The sequence below is a fragment of the Strongylocentrotus purpuratus genome, unplaced genomic scaffold, assembly GCF_000002235.5.
Source record: "Strongylocentrotus purpuratus isolate Spur 01 unplaced genomic scaffold, Spur_5.0 spur5_scaffold_9, whole genome shotgun sequence".
In the NCBI taxonomy this organism is placed as follows: Eukaryota; Metazoa; Echinodermata; class Echinoidea; order Camarodonta; family Strongylocentrotidae; genus Strongylocentrotus; species Strongylocentrotus purpuratus.
In genome coordinates, this window is record NW_022145615.1 from 29,082,758 (window position 1) to 29,086,311 (window position 3,554).

The following is a 3,554-nucleotide window of genomic DNA, read 5'->3' on the forward strand; positions in this document are numbered from 1 at the left end:
CTGCACTGACATCAAAGGCACATACTGTTGCATAATCATTCGTCTGTTGAGAGCCAGAAGGGCATTATCTCAAATAATTTGACAGATAATTAGCGTCCTTCTTGCTCCAAAAAAAGGAATTGATCGTGACATTGAATAACAGAAGAAGAACGAGGGATTATTCAACAGCGACCTTTTAATCATTTAATGAATATCATGAATATGATCAATGTCGAACTTGCAATCATCAAATGGTAAAATGATTGATGACAGTGCAACAAAACTCTTCCTTTATATCACTTTATTATAAAGATTATACATGAAATCATTTACCATTTGATGAAAGAGGGGAAATAGTTTATTCAGTATTACACAAAAGATTTAATCAAACGAAGAAGAATATACGTCGTTTCATTAATCATTATCTATCCGGCAAAGACAAAATCAAAAAACGGTGAATACAAAACAACGGAAAGATTTGAAATGAGTCACACGGATGAAGGGAAAAGAACAAGATTAACTGGATAACTATAATCAAAATGTCTTCTTTTCCAATCCATGTGACTTTACATATCAGAATAGAATAGAATAGCAAGGTACAAAAATTACAAACTATATTAAAGAAAAGACAAAGACAGACAAACCAATCAATGCCACATTATATACATGTATCATCTCTCCAAAAAAAAATGCGATAACAAATAAAATATGGACGTCTATAGTAGCAATGATACACCCTCCCCATCCTAAAAAAGTGTTAGTCATATCTAGATTGTTATGACAAAGTGTCCTGCTGTGAAGTATTTATAAAAGAGGTAGTTATCTTTGCATTCGACATCATGTAGGTTTTGTCATCAATCATAGACAACATTTGCTTTTGGGTACGACAACCAATTATGATACGACATGTAATACGTTTTCTCTTCAAATTCCACTGAAATGATAAACTCACAAGTCTTTTTTGAAAATAGAAATGAAAGTTAATATCTTATCTTTCATGCCAGAAAAGCAACGGTTATAAACTACCTCTGTGAAAAAGGCATAACTTGTATATCCAGCTGATGTAATCGATGTCATATCGCCAAACTATTCCATCAAACGTAATTAAAGCCCCCCCCCCCCCCACCGGGGGTGGGGATGCAATATTCTCAAAAAAGAGCAAGCAGGTCACCAGATGGTACACTCTAAAAACTGAAATGTTAAATGTCAATTCAAAAGGGCCGAGGAGTGACCACTCTTTCAAAATGTCAGATTGTTTCTTTAACCTGCTAGATTCAACCTTCATAGTGTTGGATCTAGCACGTTCAAAGTGTTAATCTACCATTTTGAAAGAGTGGTCACTCCTCGGCCCTTTTAAATGGTGATTTAACATTTCAGTTTTTAGAGTGTAACCTTTGCAATTTAAACAAAACAAAATTAAGAAAAATACTGACAAATATTCCAAAGACAAGTTACTCGTATTATGCTAAATGTTTCCTCATTTCGATAATAACATTGAGAAATATTTTTTAGGATAAACAGATAAGCTTTTCTAAAGCTCTGATATAGGCACTTGATAAAATGAATGCCTCCGACAAAAGTTTAACAAACTATAAACTGAATCAAATTTAATTGAATTACTTATTAAACTTTCATTTTAAAAGCCTACAATTAACTAGAAAACTGCATTTGCACTTTAAGCAAAAGGAGAAGAATTTTGTTGTTGTTGATAAACCCTCTTTGAGAAGTGTTCAATCCAGTAACTCATCTGTCTTGTCATAATAAAGAGACATTCGATATAATGCGAAAATGGCATTTACATTCGTCTAAAGAGACGTATACGCGGGAAACATCATTCCATGATATGCCGACCGATTCGATCACCCTATATCAAAACTAAGATAAAAAGAACATAATGGATCGGACGGGAGAAGTGATAAGTATGAATATCCGCCGAAAGGACAATAATGTATTAAGTGTTGTCATTTATCATTTTCTTGACGGACTGAGGCATTTTCCATTTGTCTAAACTTGATGGTTGCTGGGTGGATGTATATCTACAGTGAAAAGTGTACTTTGGGCTCGGACAGCTCATAGTTCAGAGAGTAAATAGAGGGAAACAGAGAAAAAGAAAGAGAGAGGAGAGGAGACAGACTTTAATGGTAGACAATTTGTCTGGTGCGATAAAGTGTTACAAATTGGAAATGTCGACATCATTGTTTGACTAAAAGGAACACCGAACGTTGTCTGGAGTGTGGATAAATCGCGCCTTGGTGAGAACTAGGGGAAAATCAGAAAGAGAAGAAGAAGAAGAAGAAGAAGAAGAAGAAGAAGAAGAAGAAGAAGAAGAAGAAGAAGAAGAAGAAGAAGAAGAAGAAGAAGAAGAAGAAGAAGAAGAGGAAGAAGAAGAAGAAGAAGAAGAAGAGGAAGAAGAAGAAGAAGAAGAAGAAGAAGAAGAAGAAGAAGAAGAAGAAGAATAAGAAAGAAGAAGAAGAAGAAGAGGAAGAAGAAGAAGAAGAAGACTTTTTTTTTTGACTTTTGAAAGTAAAACTTTATTTACAATACATATAATAATTAAAACAGATAAAAAAATAACAGTGATGCACTTAATATAATAAGTGTTTGTGAATCATATACCAATAATCAACAACAAGTAGTACGTAATACATGAGAAAGTAACCATTAAACAATTCATAAAAAAAACAATAATTTCGACGGTAGAAATGAGAAAAAACATAAATTGTACTAAACACTGATTACAAAAGATTACACATCCATAGAGTGTTTCAAAACGATTAAATTATGGGAATTCATAACTTCCAACTATGAGCTTCTTCTCAAGACAAACTTATCACAAACAACAATTAAATCAACCATGTGAGATCAATATCATCTGAAAGAAAGAGTACATTATTGTACGACCATATCTTATGAAATAACACCAAATTGTTTTGTAATTTGTGAAATTCATAATCAAGAATGACTCTGTTCTTGATTCTAAGTTTCCAAAAAGGAAGTGGATCAAGAAAACGAGAGGTACGATAAAGCCAATATAATGTGCTTTTAAGAATGACAATAAAAAAGTTGGATAGGCGCACGGCCTCCCTGTTACGACCTCTTGCATGTGGAACCAGAGTCCAGTAGAGGTCAAAGTCAATGAAGAAGAAGAAGAAGAAGAAGAAGAAGAAGAAGAAGAAGAATAAGAATAAGAAGAAGAAGAAGAAGAGGAAGAAGAAGAAGAAGAAGAAGAAGAAGAAGAAGAAGAAGAAGAAGAAGAAGAAGAAGAAGAGGAAGAAGAAGAAGAGGAAGAAGAAGAAGAAGAAAAAGAGGGAGAAATAAGAAGCTCACCATTCCCTTCTCTTAGATACCCAAGTCACACTACCAAACCGACTCCACACTGACCAATTTTTGGCCATAGGGGTAGTGTAATTTGTCTGTTGTCCGTCTGGTGTCAGTCTTGTTGGTGTGGCTGAGGTATTAACGCAAGAGAGTGGAAATTCACTCTTCTCGGAGTAAGATTATGGATCACTCCATTTATTTTGGTATTTGAATCCACTCAAATTATAGTGGAATTCATTCTAAATTAGGGGTTTGAA